The 22596-nt window shown below is 43.3% G+C and overlaps 1 long non-coding RNA gene across 1 annotated transcript; it reads right to left on the bottom strand.

The window, feature by feature from the left end:
- Positions 1-791: 791 nt before the first annotated feature.
- Positions 792-22474, bottom strand: LOC146893838 (uncharacterized). The gene is made up of 5 exons (XR_015738566.1): positions 22319-22474; positions 21076-21166; positions 16727-16879; positions 7991-8205; positions 792-1027 (listed from the first exon to the last, which is right to left on the bottom strand). It is a non-coding gene; the product is annotated as an uncharacterized LOC146893838 (long non-coding RNA).
- Positions 22475-22596: the final 122 nt, after the last annotated feature.

Below are 22596 nucleotides of genomic sequence, written 5' to 3'. Positions count from 1 at the left end.
AGTTGACCACGAACTTCTGACAGTCCCGCTTCTAGCTCCTGAGTGCTGAAAGTCCCCATGTGTGTCCCCATGCATGATCCATGGGGTGAAATGAAACCCAGGGCTTCATGCGTTCTGCTAGCTTATCTCCCTCTGTTTTATTTTTTGAGGAAGGCTCTCTCACTACACCTAGACCTCAACAGTTGGCGAGGCTAGGTGGCCAGGAATCCCTGTTTTCATTTTCCTGACAATGGAATCATGGGCACTTGTCATGGTAGCTGGACTTAGAACATATATGTGTGCATGTTCGTATATGCCTCAGGTACAGGCATGAGGGTTAGAGGACAACACCGTAGGGCTCATTTTCTCTGTAGAAACCTTTCCATGGGTTGCAGGGATCAAACTCGCATCATCAGGTTACACGGCCGGCACCTTTACTTGCTCTGCCTGGTCCTACGTCTGGATATATTCCTGTGTTGCTGGAGATTGGAACTCAGGCCCTCATATTTTACTTTACTGACTGAGCCATCTATCCAGTCTCCAGACTAAGATTTTTTTTGAGACAGGGTTTCTCTGTAGCTTTGGAGCCTGTCCTAGAACTTGCTCTGTAGACCAGGCTGCCTTGAACTCAGAGATCCACCTCCCTCTGCCTCCTGGGTGCTGGGATTAAAGGCGTGCACCACCACCACCGCCCAGCTCAGATTAAGATTCTTAATCATGGGGTCAACATTCACATATTCTCTCTCTCTCTCTCTCTCTCTCTCTCTCTCTCTCTCTCTCTCTCTCACACACACACACACACACACACAAAATGAAGTTTTAAAAATATCTTTATTGCAATACTTGTTATGTATTTCTCAGTTCAGCTGAGCTGGGAAAGCGAGGGCATGACTGCCAAGTGTCCACAACCACAACAAATAGGGCTGGAGAGACGGCTCAGGGATTAAGAGCGCAGGATGTTTTTCCAGAAGACCGAGGCTACGTTCCCGACATTCATCCGCATGGAGACTCACCGTCTTTAACTCCAGCTCTGGGGGATCCAATGCTTCTACAGGCAAAACACCCATACAAGTTTAAAAAAATGGCAACAGACCATAACAGCACATTGTCTTTAATCCCATTTGCTGTGGTAGGAGCGAAAGATTGGAGTGGAGAAAATACTCAGCTTCCTGTTCCATCAGTCCTTGAAGTAGCACCTTGTTACTTCAAAATACAGGTGTGTCATCTTGCAAAGGAAAGAGGGAGCCCCAAACAAAAGGCTGCAGCCATTGGGGCTGGCGTGAGGACAAGAAAGAAGGGTTAAAAATGAGAACGTGCCGAGCCAGGGGCAGCTCCAGGGAGACTGAACCAGGTGGCTTATGGAGGGCCCTTCCCAAGGTCTCACACAGAGACCCCAAAGACAGGAAAGGTCTAGGAATGTGAAAAGGGAGAGGTCCCAACCGCAGCCCACTCCAGGGCTGCTGTACAGGGGGCATGCCTTAGTGTGTGTGAGGAGCGCAGTCCACCTCAAAGAGGCCTGCCAGGTGAACTCTGATTTTTCAGTGGTGGGTCTGCAAATCAGTAGGGTTTTCACAACATTCAAACATTCCAACATGTATTCGTGTGTGATGTGGATGCACACTTGGTGTGATGTGGATGCACACTTGGACCGGGAGTCATCTCCGCCTACCACATGGGTCCTCGAAATTGAACTCAGGTTTCTAGAATGGTGGGAAGCACTTCACCTGCTGACTCGTGTCACCAGCCCCACGTCAACAGGTTTTTGACCGGATTTGACCCCTGCCCTGTATTATCTGCTAGACTCACGGGTCCCTACGCAGCCGTCCTGGCTGAGGGATAACAGGCGTGCATGACTATGCACAGTTTTGCGTATTGTGCAAGCGCTGCATGAAACACGACACAGCTTCAGGTCCCTTTGAGCCTTTGGAGAGGTTCTCCACTGGTTCTGGTGTCCTAGTCACTGCTAAGGACAGTGATGTCATTTTCATTCTGCTTTCGCCATGGCTGGTTCTAAAGATCTTGTTGTTTGTTGGGTTCTGCCCCATATTCTCACGGAAGCATGGATCCTTTTTTAGTTTCCTCCTATAAAAAGGATATTGAGGGGTTTTGTTGGTTTAGTTTTTTAATACAGGGCTCCTCTGTGTAGCCCCTGGCTGTCCTGGAACTGGCTCTGTAGATCAGGCTGGCCTCTGTATCAGATATCCCTCTGTCTCTTCCTTCCAAGTGCTGGGATTAAGGTTGTATACCACCGTGCCCTGCTAGATTGTGTTCTTTGGTCTTTTGGTTTTTCAAGACAGGGTTTCTGTGTAGCCTTGTTTGTCCTGAAACTTGCTTTATAGGCCAAGTTGGCCTCAAACTCACAAAGATTCACCTGCCTCTGCCTCTTGAGCGGTGGGATTAAAGGCGTGCGCCACCACCCACCGCTCTACATTTTTCTCTGCTCCCCTCCCTACCTTTCCCCCACTTTCAACCGTCTCCCAAGGTCCCCATGCTCCCAATTTACTCAGGAGATCTTGTCTTTTTCTACTTCCCATGTAAATTAGATCTAAGCATGTCTCTCTGAGGGTCCTCATTGTTGTTCAGGTTTTCTGGGATTATGGTTTGTAGGCTGGTTTTCTTTGCTTTATGTTTTAAAAACCACCTATGAGTGAGTACATGTGATAATTGTCTTTCTGGGTCTGGGTTACCTCACTCAAAATGATGTTTTCTAGCGCCATCCATTTGCCAGCAAAATTCAAGATGTTGTTATTTTTTCTGCTGTGTAGTACTCCATTGTGTAAATGTACACATTTTCCTTATCCATTCTTTGGTTGAGGGGCATTTAGGTTGTTTCTAGGTTATGGCTATGACAAAGAATGCTGCTATGAACATGAGTGTGTATGTGTATATGTATATATTCAAACTCTTAAGTCTAAATTATATATTGAATAATGAATATATAATGTATATGTGTGTGTATGTCTGTCTGTGTGTGGGTGTATAAGTGTTTCCCCCATCTATGTATTATACCACGTGTTTGCCTAGTGTCCATCAAAGCCAGAAGGAGACACCAAAGCCCCTGGAACTGAAGTTGCAGGTGGTTGTGAGTGGCCATGTGGGTGCTGGGAACCAAACTTGGGTTAGTCTGTAAGAGTATCAAGGGTTATTAACCATTGAGTCATCTCTCTAGGCACCAATGTGGATTCCAAACAAAACAAAACAAACCTACCCGTAATTCTTAACATGTAAAGTGATTTTCATCCTCCTTAAGTGATCGCTTCCTCTTACTGACATGAGTCTGAGATCAGTTCTGGGCAATTAGACACCAGGGCATTTTGTGAGCAGTTCAGTTGCTGCTGAACATTTTACGGCTACTATAAAAAAAATAAAATAGAAGGCAAAACCAAAAAGTAACTGCTATCTACCTTTGTCATGGTGACTGATCTAGTGAGAGTTATCACTCAAATGGAACAAGAAGAAACATAGCTGGGCATGGTAGTACACACCTTTTATCCCAGCACAAAAGAATCAGAGGCAGATAGATCTCTGTGAGTTCGAGGCCAGCCTTGTTGACACAGTGAAATTTTGTCTTTAAAAGAGAGTGATGTGAAACCAGGTGGAATAGTATGTGTCTGTAATCCCAGCACCTGGAGGCAGAGACTAGTGGGTTTCCGTGAGTTCGAGCCCAGCCTGGTCTATACATGTGGTTCCAGGTTGGTCGGGAGTACATGAGTCTCTGCCTCAAAATAAAAAAATAAAGGGAGGTGGAGACCTGTGAAGAAATGAAACTGAAGACTTTTTTTTTTAAAGGAATAGATTCAGGGTTTGGATGGGTTTTTTTTCCCCTCCTTATTTTGATGTGTGTGTGTGGGTTGCACATTATTTTTTCTTAACGTGCATATTGGTGTCTTGCCTGCATGTATGTTTGTATGAGGGTGTTGAATCCCCTGGAACTGGAGTTACAGTTGTGAGCTGTCATGTGCATGTTGGGAATTGAACCCGGGTCCTCTGGAAAGAATAACCAGTGCTCTTAATCACCAAGCTATCTCTCCAGCCCTCACACAACATTAAAGTTGCTTCCTATGCTTAGGCCACCAAAGCCTAATATCCAGAGAGGAACAAGACACTAGACATCTATATATTGATTTGATTCACTGAAAAAAAATGCATTGTTAGGTCTTAGAACTCAATAGCATACTCAAGAAAATAAAAATATCTCTCCCTGGTGCATGCATTTATAGATCTTAAAAAACTACTTGCTTATCATATTCCTTACATATTAGTCTTCTGATAAAAGAAAACAGACAACCTGGCTTGGAAGCGCATGTCAGAAACCAATTTTAACCAGCAGGAATGGAAGCAGAAGTCACGGGGGAATGCTGCTTATTGGCTTGCTCTATAGGGCTTGATCAGCCTGCTTTCTTGCATCACCCAGGACCATCTGTTCAGAGGTAGCACTGTTCCCAGGGAACTGAGTCCTTCCACATCAATTATTATTCAGAAAATGCCCTGCAGACCTGCCTGTAGACAACACAATAGAGGTATGTGTCAACAGAGGTTCCTCTGTGTAGCCTTGGTTATCCTGGAACTTGCTCTGTAGATCAGGCTGGACTTGAACTCAAAGATTCACTTGCCTTCGCCTCCCGAGTGCTGGGATTAAAGGCGTGTGACATCACTGCCCAGCTTCATTTTCATTTCATCAAACACACCACACACACACACACACACACACACACACACACACACACACACACATGTACGGCCAAATATATATAGAGATTTTGCTTGACCTGAACACACCTTGTTACCTAATATCAATGTTACTTTATTTTCCCATGTCCTCAGTCTTCTTTCTGTACTTCAGGAACTTAAGGCATTTTCCTCTCAGTGTGGACAATGCGATTGCCAGCTACCCCAAACACAAGTAGACTGTGAAGAGCTACTTAAAAAAAAAAAAAAGACATTGTGTGTTTTCTGGCTTCTAAAATGCATATACATTTTCATGTTTAAACAATTTTAAAAAGAAAGGTATCTCTTGAATGCACCTGCTCTCCCAGAAAAGTAGCAATGAAATTGCTGATTTATCTTAAAATTGATGAAAATTTAAGCCTATAAAAATATTTGTCCCTGGCCATTCCCACTTCCAGCCCATCCTGGCACAGTACTTTGCACGAAGATATAGAATGAGATGAGAATATATGATCTTGTCAAATTTCATCTCCTGCATTTATCTTTTTCTTGCTCCACATAAACCTTTGAGCATCGGAAATTGGAGGCAAATTGACTTTACCATGGGAACTAAGTGCAGCAATTTCTTGGCATTCTGTATCATTTTAACTGTGCTATTTTTATATCTAAAATATCTAGATGTCAGAACTTCACTTCTAGAGAAACATTATGGACTGAGGAGCTGCCAAGTATGTTTAAAAACGCCAAACAAGGGCTTTCAATAATTAATGCCTTGCTAATTATAAATTCCAGCCAGACTCAGAAATCTCAAGGTGAGTCAGGTTTACCACAGAGCCGGGGGAGCCACCATGGCTAGGATGCTATGAGGGTCGCTTAAGCACCTCTCCTCTGCAGGGGAGCTTAGCCTTTATCTTCAGCAGCCATGACAACGGCTTCAATAATGGGTTTCAGAACGGCAGTGGGCAGGAGAGTCAAACACGGGAACTTTGAAATCATATGGAACTTCGATACAGACACCTAGCTGTGTGACTTTTTATAGCCTCTTTGAAGCTTCAATGTAAGATCAGCACAGAAATACAGGTATCAGGTGTGAGTATGAGGATTTAGTGAATACAGACAGATGGTAAGGTAGTGAGCCACTGGGAAGACCTCACTCCTTTCTCATCTACTTCCTTGAGTCCTTTCTAACATCACACAGAAATACTCCTGGAATACAGCTGGTTCTGTGCCTGAATACCCCACCTTCTAAAGTACATTGTATGTTCTACACCCACCCTCCTCAACTGTTTAGAGTCCTTCATCACTACAGCAGAGCTAGCCGACATTCAGGATTTGTGAATGATTGACCCAACTTATCATTTCCATAAACACCAATATTATTTACTGAGTCTTTCAATTTAGTTCTTGTTGTGATAAACACCATGACTAAAAAGCTACTTGGAGAGAAAAGGGTTTATTTCATCTTACGATGTGGGGTGTCCTTTTGTGTATGTGTTGTTTATTGGTTGATGAATAAAGCTCTTTCAGCCAATGGCTTAGCAGAGTAAAGCCAGGCAGGACACAGAGAGAGAGTAGGCGGAGTCAGGGAGACACCATGTAGCTACTGAAGGAGGCAGATGCCGTGTTGTAATTGATAAGAGTTTCTCTGTGATCATTTCGGGTCTGAGCAGCCAGGGAAATGAAAGAGCAGTCTCCACCTACAATCTTATAACTCCCAAGTCACAGTCTGTCCCTGAGGGACGTCAGGACAGGAGCCTGTAGGCAGGAGCTAACACAGAGACTGAAGGGGAACATGGCTTATTGGCTTGCACTCTCTGGCTTGCTCAGTTACATATTTCTTATACAGCCTAGGCCCACCATCCCGCCAGGGATGGCGCTACCCACAGTGGGCTGGGACCTTCTATATCAATTAGCGATCAAGAAAATGCCCCCACAGACATGTGATAAAGTTTGGAGAGGAAAGAGTTTATTTCACCTTACAGCTCTTACTCCATCATCAAGGAAGCAAGGCAGGAGCTCAAAGCAAGAGCCCAGAGGAGGTAGGAATGGAAGCAGAAGTCACGGGGGAATGCTGCTTATTGGCTTGCTCTACAGGGCTTGCTCAGCCTGCTTTCTTGTATCACCCAGGACCATCTGTTCAGAGGTAGCACTGCTCCCAGGGAGCCGTGTCCTTCCACATCCATTAGAATTCAGAAAATGCCCTGCAGACCTCCAGACACATCGTGATAGAGGTATTTGTCATCAGAGGTTCCTCTTATGAGATACCTCTAGCTTGTGTTAAGCTGACAAAAAGCTGTCGTGGACATGTGCCTGCAGGCCAGTCTAGTGGAGGCAATCCCTTACTTGAGGGTCCCTCTTCCTAGGTGACCGTTGGTTGTATGAAGTTGATGGTGGATGTTAGCAGTAACACCTAGTATATTTGAGACAGTCAAAGACTAAATGCCTGTGAAATCACAAATTTAACACACTAATTATACAACATACATGGACATGCAACCTTCATATGTACTAACTCAAATGTACCTAAAATCTTCTCCTGTTCTGCCATGGTATACATGCAATGTGTTGATACAGGAGTCCAAATTATTCATGTCATCTCAGCAGACCTGGATACACAGGGAACTGGGCATTGATAAAACCACTGGAAGTGTCAGGATTTGGGACCAGGTTCTCAGAATTGGCTCCCACAACACCAACCTTCCAAGGAAATACAACCCCTGGGGCTACTGAGAGAAGAATCATTGCTACTGTCACCACCATGAAGGATCCCCAAATTCACAAAACTTGCGAATGGGCATTACAGATGCAGTCCATCCGCCAGCTGTGCTGTGATTGCCTCTCTCGACATCCAGGGACCTGAGGCCCAGATGTGAGATGCTAGCCTTCCTTATCATCAGAAAACAGCCCAAAGAGCAGGGAGACAGCCCTATTTGATGTCCACTCTTGCTAAAATGCCCTCCCTCGGGGACAGCTTCTACCCCTCCTCCAAAGGCCCAACAGCAAAGGAGGTATGATACCACCACCGTTCACTCTGGGAACCAATGCGTTTTAGGCTGACTTCCAGAGCACTGAGGTTATGGGCCGGGGCATGGATGGCCGTAGGTAGCCACTCTAGAATGTCAACACCTAGTGCAGACGGTGACTTCTTCAAGGCTCCACAAAGGGAGCCTCCTCCCTAATCCTCTCCGCCCTATAGACTTCTAGCTCCTCCCCGAGGATATGAGTAATTAGAGCAGAACCGGAAAGAACTGGTTGACAGACGTGGCCGGATGCTCTGACAGAGCGGGAATGTCAGCCGTCAACAAGCCCAGCTGTGGTGTCTTTTACAGGCTTCTGCACTCACCTGGAGCCAGGAAGAGGCTTGTAGGAATGGACTGTACTTTGAGGGCGCCACCGCAGGTCATCCTAGACGGCAATGCCAACTACCGATCCGTGAGCAACTTGGACTTGGGAGGACCTCTAGTGTGAAGCCAGGGGCAATGCAGGAGCAGCAAACTGGCGTCCTATCTGGACTTAGAGCGCCATCTACAGCTGAAGCAGCAGCAGTGACCGAAAAGCCTAAAAGAGAACAACGAAGTCAGGTGACAAAGAGGAGGCTATGTGTCAAACCTTCATCATGCAAAGGTCACTGTAGGCCAACAAATACAAACTTGAAAGGAATCATGCATGACCTCATCTAATGAACGCGTGAAACTGGTCACTAAGAAACTGATACCCGAAATCTTAGACAGCAATTCTGTTTTTTAAGATTTAGTTATTTTATGGGTGTTTTGTTTCCATGTACATCTGCACACCAGAAGACAGCATCAGATCCCATAGGACTACAGTTATAGACAGTTGTGAGTCACTGTGTGGGTGCTGGGAACTGAACTCAGGACCTCTGAAGAGCACCCAGTGCTCTGAGCCTTTGAGCCATCTCTCTACCCCTCAGGTAGAGAATGTAAAGTAGTTGCTTTAAGGAAACTCAGTAAACTTCAAGGAAACACGAGAAACAATTCTATACTCTTGTCAAAGTCATAACAGAGAGGTGGAAGAAATGTCGGGGGCCAGCCTCAACAAAAACACTCTCTTTCCAGAGTGGAGGCATGGGAATTTAAAAATACAGTAAAGAATACAAAGACGCAAATCATAATAATGAAAATAATAGGAAGAAGAAACATATAGGATAGTATTGGGAGGGAATTTTTCAGTAAGTACTGAAAATTCACTTGTGTTTAATTTCCAACTGGTTAATATACCCCTGACCCCAAAAGGTAAGATTAGAACAAGACTGCATTAACATACAAATTGAAAGTCTCTCTTGAAGAGGCAGCTTCTGTCTCTCCCTTCTCCCCACTTCTCCCCTACCCCCCCATTTCTCTCTCTCTCTCTGCCTCTCTCTCTGCTCTTCTCCCCTTCTCCCCTTCCCTCTGTTTCTCTCTCTCTCTTTCTCTCTCTCTGTTCTTCTCCCCTGCTTCCTTTTCCCCTCCATAACTCACTAAATAAATATCCAACCTCACTCTGCATAGTGTGCCTATCTGTCTTGGTCTCTCACCTGCCACGCAGCTTCCTGCCTAGGACCTGGTTGCCTTAGTGGCCTGGCGTGGTCTTGGGATCCACTGCCCGCTACAGCCACACGGGGGACCTGCAGCATTTTACTTAAACCATAACAGTGAAAACAAATGAAATGAAACAGTAACTAAAGCAAAAACAAAGTCGTGTTTTGAAAAGGTAAACAAAATTGATAAACTCTCCCACATTAACAAAGAAAACAAAAATAAAGGCAGAGCTGAAAATGGAAACTTTACAACTGACGTCACAGAAGCAGAAATGTGGGATATTTGTACACTGTGTGAAAACGCATTGCTGTGATTGGTGTAAAAAAAAATACCGAATGTCAAATAGCTAGGCAGGAAGCGTTGGTGGAACTTTAGGAGACAGAAAACTCTGGGAAGAAGAAGGCAGAGTCGCCAGCCAGATGTAGAACAAGCAGTATGAACAGTATGGAGAGATGAGGCGACAAGCAAGGCGACAATGTAGATTAAAATAAATTGGTTAATTTAGGTTACAAGACTTAGTTGAGACAAACCTAAGTCAAAGGCCAAAGTTTCATAATTAATATAAGTCTCCACGTAGTTAAAGTCTGGCTGACAGGGCTGGAGAGATGGCTCAGAGGTTAAGAGCATTGCCTGCTCTTCCAAAGGTCCTGAGTTCAATTCCCAGCAACCATATGGTGGCTCACAACCATCTGTAATGAGACCTGGGGCCCTCTTCTGGCCTGAAGGCATACACACACAGACAGAATATTGTATACATAATAAATAAATAAATAAATATTTTTAAAAAATCTGGCTGACAGGACAGAGAAAGACCTGTTACACGCAAAGAATCACTAAACAATTATTTGTCAACAAATTTGAAAAATCTAGAAGAAATTGATGAATTCTTTGGATACATACATTGCCATAATTGAATCCTTTTTTTTTTTTCTTAAAGATAGTCTCTATAGCCCTGACTGTCCTGGAACACACTAGGTAGACCAGACTGGTCTTGAACTCACAGAAATCCACCTGCCTCTGCCTTTCAAGTGCTTGGATCAAAGGCATGCACCACCACCACCCAGCCTCAATTGAGTCCTGAAGAAACAGAAAAGCAAGACAAGGAGACCTGTCGGGGAGCTGTTCCGTCTATCTAAGAGTCATTCTGTCTAGGAGTTGTTCTGTCTAGTTTTGGACCAGTATGTGAGTGATTGTCCAACAGATCTCCATCTGAGACAAAACCCCATGGAGACAGTCTCACTTGTCAAGAACCAGTGGACTCCAGGACAGCACAGAATACTGCTGGGACCATGAGGCCTGGATGCTGTCTTCTCTCTTGTAATATTGTTGATTCTTTTGGCGGTTTTGACGTCATTTTGTCAGTCATGCATGGAACAGATGTGATCATTCCTGAAAACCTCATTTTTTTTTCTCAAATATTTTCTCATACAATTCGTTGGGAGCTGATGCTTCTCAAGTTTCTTGTCTGGGGATGTCAGCTGTCACTTCAGATCCTGGGAGGTGCTCTAATTCAGTGCTGACAGGATCAGAGGCAGATCACCCTTATTTCTGTAAATATATTTTGAACAAGATTGTTGTTCTAGAAAATATGTACCTATGTCAATCACCTTTTGTAAAGACAGGATGCATCCAGCTTCTTATCTGGTCAAGCTAGCAAAATGATGTGTTGTTTTGGATTAAAGATATTTTGATGTAAAAGCTGGGGGGAAAAACCATATCTGACATATTTGTTTTTGCTGGAGGTTAATGTTAGAAGATGGGAAAAAATTGTCTGTTAGAATGGGAAAACATACTTGTTTTTTGATGTATAACTAAAGATGGCTGGAACTTTCCTGGCTGGCCACTTGTGTGAAACTCATCTGATAGGGCAACTCATTTCTCGGTGCCGACACTCTTGTCCCACCTCAGGGCCTAAACCCAAGCTGTGGCATGACTAGAACACAGAACAATTATGATTAGCAAGATTGAATAAACAATAAATAATAAAAGAGTCCCAATTGAATAAGCCTAGAACTACACTCTATTGGTTCCCAGTCATGTCTGTGTTGGGGTTGCTTCTGAAGGAGGGGTTCATGCTGCTTACAGTCCTGAAGGTTCAGTCTCTGAAATGGTGCAGCATGCAGCTGCATGCTGAGGACTGTCCTGCTGCGCCACCTCAGGACACAGCAACAATGGAAAAATGTGGGAGGAAGCGAGTGACAGGATCTCCAGCCAATGGGTACAAGACAGGCAAAATTTCTCTTCGTTCTGTCCTCTCATGAGAACTACCAAAGGGGCTGTAAGAAAATGTCACATCCCCAGTGGTCAAGGGCCTCCCTTGGGACTAACCTCCCAGAGGTTCCATTACCTCCTGATAGGACAACCTGGAAGACCAAGCCTTCACACACCTACACTGCAGCAAATACCTTGAAAGCTGGTGCCAATACTTCATTTGTTAAAAAGAAACGATGATGATGGGTTTGGTGGTGCATCCCCCGGTGGAGCATCCCTTTTATCCCCTGCACACAGGAAGCAGAGGCAGGAGGATCTCTGTGAGTCTGAGGCCAACCTGGTCCACAATAGTAAGCTCCAGGCCAGCTAGGGATATGTAGTAAGACCCTGTCTAAACTTAAAAAGGGCTGGTGCCAGGAGGAAGAGGGAAGGATTTTTTTTTTCCAAACTCACTTTATGAAGCCAGCATTATCTTTTTATTAAGATTTTTAAAACACTTAATTATATATAAATTCAAATATATAAAAATATAATTTCAATATATATATGGCATACAGAGCCAGAGGCGTTGGATTCCCTTGAAGCTGAAGTTGCAGGTGGCTGTAGCGCCCGATGTGGGTGCTGGGTACTAAACTCTGGTTGTCGCTGCAGGAGCAGTATGCCTGCCTACTTTTAACCACTGAGCCATTTCTCTGGCCCCAGGCCAGCACTGTCTTGACAGCTTCAGGCAAGAATTCCTAATAAACACCAAAGCACAACTCTCCAACAAACACTAACAAGCAAAATCCAACAGTATGTTAAAAATATTATCCACACAATCCCATGGGATTCACCCCAAGCAGGGAAGCATGGCTCAACATAGGTCACCAAGAGATGTGATCAGACACATCTGTCCTAGTTAGGGCCACTGTTATGACCAAAGTGGCTTGGGAAGGAAGGAGTTTATTTGGCTTATGCTGCCACATCATAGTTCATTATTAAAGGAAGTCAGAGAAGGAACCTGGAGGCAGGAGCTGGTGCAGAGACCATAGAGAGATGCTGTCTACTGGCTAGCTCACCGTGGCTTCCTCAGTCTGCTTTCTTATAGAACCCAGGATCAGCATAAGACAATAGAAAACAAACAAACAAATAAATATCACTCAAAATGGAAATAATGAACAAAAGTCAGTAGCAGCCGAGGATACCAGTGGCTCAACGATGGCACCACCACCAAGGGCTGATAGCACCACCAATCCCTAATTAAGAAAATCCCTCTAGCCAGATTGTATGGAGGCATTTTCTCAATTGAGATTCCCTGTTTTCAGATGACTTAGCTGGTATCATCTTGACATAAAGCAGACCAGCACACATCCCAACAAAATGAAGCACAAAACCATCTGATCATTCCAATACCCACAGAAAAAGCACTTGATAAAACTCAAATCTCTTTATAATAAAAGGGGAGGAAGGTCTTTTAACATGATAAAGGCCAGATATAATAAGCCCATAGACAGCATCATCCTGAATGGGAAGAAAGTGGAAATCTTTGTCTTTAGGTTATTGACCAGGACGAGGATGCCAACTTCTGCCACTTTTACTCCACGCAGTGCTGGGAATCCCAGTCAGCAATAAGGCAACAGAAAAATAAATAAATGAACCAACAGGATCCAAAATGGAAATACTGAACAAAAGTCAGTAGCACCTGAGGATACTATAACCCTGCCCAAAGACTCCACCAAAAACCTTAGAGCCAAGAAATTAATTCAGCAAAGAGACAGGATACAAAATAAACATAAAAAATCAGAAGCATTGCAGTATGTCAATAGTTAATTATCTGAAATAGAAGAAAGCAATGCTGTTTGCAAGAACCAGAGACAGACAGACAGACAGACAGACAGACAGACCTGGAAATTAATTTAAATAAAGAAAACTGAATGAGAGTAATTGACAGGACACAAAGAAATTGTAAACCACCTGCGGGATTAGACAAATCAGCATTGTTAAACTATCCACACCACCTGAGGGGTCTACAGATTTCATGCAATCCCTATTAAAATAACAATACTGTTCTTCACAGAACTGAGAAACAAAATGAGGGAGAATAGCCAAAGCAACCTTGAATGAAAAGAATAAAGGAGCACTAGGTTATTGATCCCAAACACACAGAAGCATCCCCTCCATTTCTCTGGAGGAGTTTCACAACTCCAGCTCCTGCGCTTAGTTTGTAATGTGCTTAGTGTTGATGTGGCGCGTGGTGAGAGACAGGGATCTAGTTTCATCCCTCTGTGTGCGGGCATCCAGTTTCCCCATCTAGTGAGGACACCGTCCTTTCCTTACTAGTCAACTTTCTGGCACTGCAACACATACCTGAGATAAAACAGTCTAAAAAAACAATAAAGGTTTATGTGGAGTCGTCTGTCTGCGACCAGTTGGTTCTACTGCCTTGACCCTAGCCGCAAGATGCATTATGGCAGAATGGGTGGTGGAGAAAGCCAGTTCAGGTAGGAAAGGATGAGATGGGAAAGGATCAGGGTCCAAAAATTTACAACAATGACATTCCCCAGCAAGTGGAAAACCTCCTTGAAGGTTCCATTTCTTAAAGTTTCTACCCTTCCCTTAGCACCAGGGACTGGGAACTCAGTCTTAGCGCATGGACTGGAGAACTTCACCCAAGCCATTTGTACTTTGTCAAAGATCAGTTGACTGTGAGTTCATGTGTTCCTTTGCATTTGTCTATGTCTATTTTTGCTACCACCGTCAAGTTTGCCAGTGCCATGCTGTCTTGATTACTATAGCTTTGTAATATGCTTTGAGAAAGTAGTCTCACACTACACATCGGATACAGATAGTACCTAGAACACAAAAGGAATGTGCACGGATTTGTAGTGAACAATCTAACTGAAAAAGAGGCAAGAGGTCTAAATTGGCATTTCTCAGAAGAATACACACAAATTGCCAACAGGAATATGAAAAGGTGCACAACATCATTAATCACTGGAGAACCAGAATGAAAAGCACAATATTACCTCCCTCTCTATAGTCAGAGAGCTATAAGCAGGAGGTCACACCTGCCATGAGGATTGACAAGAAGGGGATCCTTAGATGCCATGGGTGAGATGCCAACCTGCAGACCCTTATAGGAAACAGTATAGAGTGTCCTTACACATGAACATAGAACCATACAATCCAACTCTCCCAACACAACATACACATCAAGAGACCAGAGTTAAGACAGACTCTCTAGTAGGCAGATAAGGAAAAGGGTCATGGCTAGGTAAGAAAGGGGGCAAATTTCCAAGTTGGCTGGCTTCTTCCTCACCCTCCTGACTTGAGACAAAAGCTCGGTAGCTTTGGACTCCCCCCAGCAGGTCCCTGTTGACAGACTGGCTCAACAAGTTTCAGGCCAGATCAGGACTCCTCTGTCACATAAACAATTGAGGACCCATCAAACTAATCAAACCTTAAATGGGGGGGGGGACTCTTCAGAGGCCTGGATTTTCAGCTTCCCGAGCGCCCCCTCCCCACTTTGTAGAGGGCCTTTTCTTTGTGTCTGCTGCATGTGTGTGTTTCCTCACCCCAAATAATTGCCTTTTTGCAGCTGCTGATTCTGGGTGCTTGAGATTTCTCTGCTGCCACCTGTTGCACTGCAGGTTTTCCTGCCTTTTGATTCTTTAACTGGCAGAGAAAACGAACCCTACCAAGACCGCTAGACTGTACAACTATGACCCAACTGTCTATGCGTGAGGCATTTGCCCAAAGGAGACAATACCATAAATCACAGACACCTGCATTCCCATGCTTTTATTTATTCCTAATAGTCAGAAACAGAAACAAAAAAAAGTGCCTATCAACTGTTGACAGGATACAGCGAATGAGACAGATGCACGCGCACGCGCCTGCGCACGCACACACATACACTCCTCCTGTGGTAGTTTGAATGTAATTAGTCCCCATAATCTCATAGGGCGTGGCACTATTAGGAAATGTGGCTTGGTTGGAGTGGGTATGGCTTTGTTGGAGGAAGTGTGTCACTGTGGGGGTGGGTTTTGAGGTTTCCTATGCTCAGGATACCACCCAATGTCTCAGTTGACTTCCTGTTGCCTGTAAGCTAAGATGTAGCCAGCACCACATCTGCCTGCATGCAGCCATGCTCCCTGTCATGATGATAATGGACTGAACCTTTAGAACTATAAGTGAGTCACCCCAAAGAAATGCTTTCTTTTTAAGAATGTCCATGGTCACGGTGTCTCTTCACAACAATAGAAACCCTAGCTAAGACACCTCCCCATTATCATTTCTTGTCTTCCTACCTTCACTGCTGAACCCTTGCTTCTTCCCAAGTCCTCCTCCAACTTTCACATCTTTGTTTTATTCTGGAGACCCACTGAGTTTAATTAGGGTTGCCTGCATGAGCAATCCTCCTCAAAATAATAGACTGATTCAATTTAATCTCTCCTAATAATATCCAAAGGATTTTTGGTGGCAATTAATACATGATTTTAAAATTTATATTGTAGTTGTGGGGCTGTAGGCAGGCCTGCTTTTCATCCTGCCCAGCTCCCGCATGGCTAGCTTAGCCCCAGAAATAATAACACATAAGTTGTATTCATTTAAATACTGCCTGGCCCATTATCTCTAGAGAGTTAGTTACTGGCTAACTCTCACATCTTGAATATTAACCTATTTCTAATAATCTCATGGTAGCACCACAAGGTAGTGGCTTACCGGAAAAGATTCAGCATGTCTGACCTGGTGGCTGGCTCCATGGCATTTGCCTCATAGCCCTCTTCCCAGCATTTTGTTCTGTTTACTCCGCCTACCTAATTTTCTGTCCTATCAAGGGGCCAAGGCAGTCTCTTTATTGACCAATGAAAATAACACAATAGACAGATAACCCTTCTCCATCATTTCCCCTTTTTCTGTTTAAACAAAAAAGAAAGGCTTTCATTTTAACATAGTAAAATTACATATAACAAAACAGTTATCAAGCAAGAATTACAGTCACAATATTTATAACTATATCTTTATCATAATAATGGAAAACTATAACTATGACTATCCATTCTTTAATTCCATCAAAGACTCCAGAAGGATATAATATTACCTAAGTAAACAAGAAGTAAGCAACTTCCAAAACTCTAGAAATGACAGAGACATCTCGCTGCCTGGACAGTCACCCAAAGTTCCTCTGTATCGTTGGGGCACCCATCTTTGGCCTTCAGGCCCATAATTTCCAGAGACATTTCCATGAAGCAGGAAATTTCAAAGGCAATTTAGTCACTATCTGTTGTGTCCTGCAGAATGTCTCGCAGACTCTTTCATGAATCAGGAACCCCGAAAGATCATCTCACCTTTAGGCAAGTTTAGCAGTCCTCTCTCTGCGGGTTTTCTGTGTCCAGTTTATATAACAGTCCAGGCAAGAGCAGTTTCTTGCCCAAATGGCTAACCAACTCCATAAGGAGCCTCTTTGATGCCCATCTTCCTCTTGAAGTTCCTGGTGCTGCCTGGAACAGACGTGTCTCATTGTCATGAAAAGTCCAAAGTTATTAAAACATTAAATGCCATGTTCTGTAGTCTTTGAAAGATATGAAAAATGCATATCTGAAATATATCTATGTACCTCTGGAAAACCAAACTAACATTACTACAAGCTTGACTATTATTGATAATTATCCATTAACAACCTATATTTCCTAATTATACATTACATTTTTAAGTGAACTACACAATCATAATACCTTAATCAAGATCAGAAATACATATACATATAATAAAATTGACCTTAAAATCCATACCAATGCAAATTATTCATATCTATATCATTATATGAAAATGTAAAAGAAAGCTAGACAGTGGCGCAGGCCTGTAATCCTAGCTAATTAAGAAGCTGAGGCAGGAACATCGCGTTCGGGGCCTGCCTGGGCTGCAGGATGAGTTGAAAGCCAGTCTCAGCAACTTTGTGAGCTCCTGCCTCAAGATTGAAAGTAAAAAGAGGGTCGAGGGAACTGGTTGATGGGAAGAGCATTTGCCTAGCATGTGTGAGGACTTGGTTTAACCAAGTGGGTGTGGGGTGGGGGAGGCCAAGGCACAGCCAAGCACTTAGACTAGGCCAAGCAAGTTTTAAAAAGAAAAACAAAGTTTATGAATTTTATCAACTGATTTGAAAACTTCCTATAAGACTTTGCAGTCAAGATAGACTGATAACTCAGAAGGGTAGAATTAGTAGCCCAGAATACGTTAGAGTCTTTAAAGTCTGACTTTAGAGTCAAATGATTCCTTCTCCCACCCACCCTGTGTGCTTGGGATCAAACTTACGGTTTCACACAAACTGGGCAAGAACTCTTCCCAACCCTACTCAAGAGATTTTGGACTGAATTGCCAAGATAATTAACTAGGTAACGTATCTTTTTCTTTTTTAAAATTTATTTTTATTTTTATTTTATGTGCATGGGTATCTTGCCTACATGTATGTCTGTGTGAGGGTGTCAGATCTTGGAGTTACAGACAGTTGTGGGTGCTGGGAATTAAACCCGTGTCCTCTGGAAGGGCAGCCAGTGCTCTTAACTGCTGAGCCATCTCTCCAGCTCCAAGCTCTGGTAACATATTTTTTTTTAAACAAATATTCTGGGGCAATTGAATACACATGTGCACAAAAGAAAAAAAACCTTACTTTCTTTTTACTTTACATTAATCTAAAATGCATCAAAGACCGAAATATAAAATTTCTTAAAGAAAACGCAGGAGGAAATTCCTGTCACCTTGGATTAGGCAAAGATTTTTTTAAATGATCCATAAATGAATGTGGACTTCATCAAAATGAAATCTTAAAAAATAGTGCATAGGCTGTTAGAAAAACCTCACAAGCCAGAAGAAAATATTTGCATGTCTGATGTAAATAGTATCCAGAATATATAAAAAGTCTTTACAAACCAACAACAAGATCTTAAAAAAAATTGGCATGGATTTGAGTAGGCATTTCACCAAAGAAGATTCCTAAGCAACTAATAAAACATGAAGAGAGAATCCTCTGGAGTCATCAGGGAACTGCAGAGGGAGTTAGGGAAGTTTTGATTTATATGTGTTATAAAGGGTTAGTAAAGAAGACTAATAACAATAGGTAGAAATATAAAATAGTATGGACACTTGGGAAAACAATCTGTACTACACTGTGCATCTCAAGGTAGCCTTGAACTCATGATTTTCTTGCCTCAGCATCCCAAGTCCTGGTACCACAGGCATACAATGCCAAATCCCACTTGTGGCTCATTGAAAGGTTACATATAATATGAACTTTAAAATAAACATTTAAAAAGTTAAGCAGTTGCTATTCCATCTAACATTTCCACTTCTAGAAGCGAGCGAAGGGTGAAAGTAATTGCCCACATAGTTATTTATAGGGAAATGTTCAAAGTCATATTGGTCAGGGTAACCCAACCCCGGAGACAAAGGGAGCATCCATCATACAGTGAATGGGAAATAAAATGTGATGCATCTGCAGAATAGAGCACTTGTCAGCAACAAAAAGGAACTTCCGGGGCACGCTAACAAACCAGCCTCAGAAACAGGCTAGATAAAAGAAGATAGTGAAGATTATCCACGGCATGAGCCCGTGTATATGGACTCTACAGAGCCTGAAAACGTCAGCGGCAGGCTAGCAGGGACAGGAAACTCATTCCAACAAGGGGATAACTCTTGCAACAAAGAGCTATTTTAGTATTAGACCGTGGTGATGTTTGCACAAAGGTGAAACTCCACTAGAAAGTTCTGCTGCACTGTCACATGGGTGGATTTTATCTGTCCACCGTCTCAGCGCATTGTTAAAGAGTGTTATCTTAATCAACCTAAAGATTACCCTCTCCTTTAAATGCACTGGCACAGAAATCATATAATTCCTTCCTCCATAGAACAACACCACACTTCTTTGTTCTCCACATCACATACTCTCTATGTTGCCAACCATTTTGCACGGTATTTTGACTTTCCCTCTCTGTAAGATTTCAGGGTGTCTTTTTTAAAAACTTTATTTATTTGGTTGGTGTGTGTGTGTGTGTGTGTGTGTGTGTGTGTGTAACCCCACCACCCCACCACCACCACACACACGCATGCATGCCCATGGAAGGCAGAAGAGAACATCAGATCCCCCGGAGCTATATGTGCTTGGGACCTTCAGATGTAGATGCTGGGAGCTGAGCTCTGGTTCTCTGCAAGAGCTTGTGTCAAGTTGACACAGAACTATCTAGCACAGCAGACATCACTAATCGATCATAGCATCCCCAGGGGTGGGGGATGGAGAACTAAAAACCCTTTGGAAGGCAGTGTGCTGGGGACTCACTATGATTAAAATGAAACTGAACTTCTTGCTTCTGCTAGAGACAAAGATTGGATTAGCTTTACATTCAAATTATGAAGCTTAAGATATCTGAAGCTGGGCACAGTGCTGCCTGTCTTTAATTCTAGCACTTGGAGGGCAGAGGCAGGTGGATCTTGGAAGTTTAAGGCCAGCCTGCTCTACATAGTGTATTCCAGGTCAACCAGAGCTACACAGTGGGATCCTGTCTTAAATATATATTTTACCCATTTTTTCCATATACTACTCAGAAAATCAGGTACATTTTTAATTAATTTCTCAAAAATGTTTTTCCTTGTGACTTTTATGTATTAAATTTAATTAACTTATGGTATGAGTATGCAACAGGATCTTGCTAAGGTTCCCAGGTTGGCCTTACATTTATGATGCTCCTGGCTCAACCTCACAACTATTAACATTACCATACTCACCTTGTGTATTTAATTCTAAATACTTAAAATCAAAATACTGTGATTGGTTTTCAGTTGGCACTTTTCCAACTTCATAATTTTGTAACCATAGAACTACAGGGGAGAAAGAATTCCTATACAGGCCAACTGCACTATAATCGACACGTAGAGCTTCATACATGTCCTTGGTATGTACATTAATATTATAAAGCCGTGCGACCATCATGGGCTCCCTATCCGTCCCACCTTTTTATTTTACACTCGTTTCTCTAAATAATCTGACATCTGGATTGTTGAGACTCAGCCGCAGGTGTGGCCTCTCTAACGCTGCGCTAATAAAACAGTACAGAACTGTCGAGCCCCCTCCCCCCTCCCCCCAGTCTGCCTGGCCAGCCAGGTTTACTGCCAAAGGAGAGGCTGAGTGCCAGCCGGCACATCGCCCTGTTTTTTTTCCTACACGTTATGAGTCCTAGAATCTGGCTGAGAGCTGTGAACCTTCCTGCCTTGCGATTTTGGCACTGCCATGCATTCATCTCCCACGTTTAAAGATTAGGACATGATAGATCTGTGTCTGCTCTCCTTAGAAGTAAAGAGTTATTTAGTGTATTGTTCCCATGCTTCCTGACATGATAGACCATACATATGTATACATACACACACACGCACGCACGCACACACGCATGTGCACACACATGCACACACTTGTTTGTTGAGTGAGTAACTGAGTACTTCCACAAAGTCTTCTGGCCATGACTTCATAGAGCTCTAACTAGCTATTTTGGTAGTAACCGTCCACTGTTGACTTCTGCCTACCCATCAGCCTTAGCTCAGATGCAACTTTCTGTCTCTCATGCCTTTTGAATTCCCTCCACTGAATTAGACGTTCCTTCCATACTGTATACGAACTACGTGAGGGAGTTTCCATATTCATTTCTGGATTCACCTTAACGTTCACAAGCCCAGCGCCCAGTAGTCGTGAGTGCTCACGCGATGTGTGTGGAATGAGCGAAGAGAACCGGAAACACAGCTTGTCTCTGTCAAAAGACAAAAATGCAGCCAGTGTAACCAGATGTTTTGGGTTGTGTTCACCTGTCTCGAATCTTATTTATTTAGCAACTTCATTGAAATGCAATTCACATAGTATAAAATTCACTCATTGGGATCTGACTAATGTCTTCTTGCCTCTCACTTGGTATGTGAAGGTCATTTTCCTTTCTGATGAGGAAAGGGGAAGAAAATCGAAGGAGCATGTTGCCGAATCTTAGGAGAGAATGGGCCCTTCCAGCCCCATTCCAGGGCTTGTTTTCCTGTCTCACTTCCCAACTGTGACACCGAGCAAATTTACATTTCTAAGCCCTGGATCTGGATTTATAAAATTTCGCCAGTGCCATATCTTCGTCGAACCCTCTCAGGATGAATTATGACGGCCCCAGTAAAGGATCCAGCCAGAGAGACGGCACTGTGACACAATGCTGGTTCCTTCCCCGACCCATCCCCTGCTATGCTCGGCAGTCTGTTCTTTCACCATTTGTTCTGAGCAGATTTTTTAAAATGCCCAACCTGCCTGCTTCCTGCGTCACCTCCTTCTGTGGGTTAGCTTCCCCGACAATTGATACAGATCTGGTCCCTCCTTCAGCATAGGCTTTTTCTTTCCATCTCTTTTATGTATGTGCCTATTAGAAAGAACACAACCCATCCAAGATCATTACAGAGCCATGGTTTCCTTAATTCCAATTCTCTTTCTTCTTTGCTGAAAGTATTGTAGACCAGAATCTTATTACCCCAAGCCTCTGTTCTTTGAAAATGGCTTTTCCCATAAAAAAAAAAAAGAGCTTTTCCCTGTAAGCCTCTTGTCTCAAAATTGCCTATCTTTTCTTTGACCTGCTTCTTCTAAAGTCTGTATTCTCCGTGCCTTGTATTTACAGTCCCCGCTTGTACCGCTTCCCCACGACCCACTGGTTCTTCCCCTGGAGTCACATTACACCAGCCTCACTAATGCATATCGGTTACATATCAGATGGTTTATTATAAAACATTAATTTACTATAAAACATTAAAAAAATAAGCCTGGACACAGGCTCGATTTAATGGAGGGCAAATTGTCTGAGGTTAAGTACAAACTGTTCCGAGATGTGGGGTGAGGGGGACGACAAATATTTATATTCATATTAAATATCTATATATACCTGTTGAGTTTGTGCTTTTTCTAACGCTTCAGAGACCCTCGAACTTGGAAGTGGTTGAGACGGTAAAGGATGGGTTTCCAGAAATTTCGCCCCGAATTAAAAGCTCCACTAAAAAGGCTGCTCCGTGCGTTCAAGTAACACCCACCAACAAAAACCATCTCCACAACCACCAGATTATCTCACCGGCGAGTGAGACTGCAAGGTTTGGGGGATCGACTGTACCACTTTGTGCTTGTGCTTGGGGGGATTCGAGGCCGCTTGGCCGTCTTCTTCGCCTT

This window comes from Myodes glareolus, chromosome 8, assembly GCF_982192425.1.
Source record: "Myodes glareolus chromosome 8, mMyoGla1.1, whole genome shotgun sequence".
Lineage (NCBI taxonomy): Eukaryota > Metazoa > Chordata > Mammalia > Rodentia > Cricetidae > Myodes > Myodes glareolus.
The sequence above is the reverse complement of the archived record's forward strand: the minus strand, read 5'-3'. Positions and strand labels throughout refer to the sequence as shown.